Source organism: Cariama cristata, unplaced genomic scaffold (assembly GCF_000690535.1).
Source record: "Cariama cristata isolate BGI_N322 unplaced genomic scaffold, ASM69053v1 scaffold20634, whole genome shotgun sequence".
In the NCBI taxonomy this organism is placed as follows: domain Eukaryota; kingdom Metazoa; phylum Chordata; class Aves; order Cariamiformes; family Cariamidae; genus Cariama; species Cariama cristata.
The window spans coordinates 50,805-51,058 of record NW_009613776.1 but is presented as its reverse complement, the minus strand read 5'-3'; positions in this window follow the sequence as shown (position 1 = coordinate 51,058).

Below are 254 nucleotides of genomic sequence, written 5' to 3'. Positions count from 1 at the left end.
GTGGGGCACGCGTGGGAGGGGGCCGGGGCCCGGCTCTGCGGTGCTCTTTCCGTTTGGTGTGTCCTGAGAGCGTCTTTCCCTGGAAAGGGCCGGGATTAACTGCTGCTTCCGAGACTCGCTTTATGTACGAGTTACAAATACGGGCTGAGGACGGGGCAAGGAGAAGAGGGCAGTGAGGGCTGCGTGGTGGGCAGCGGGGTGGTGGTCCTGCTCCAGGTGGTCACTGACGTTAATGTCCTGATGCTGCTCAGACC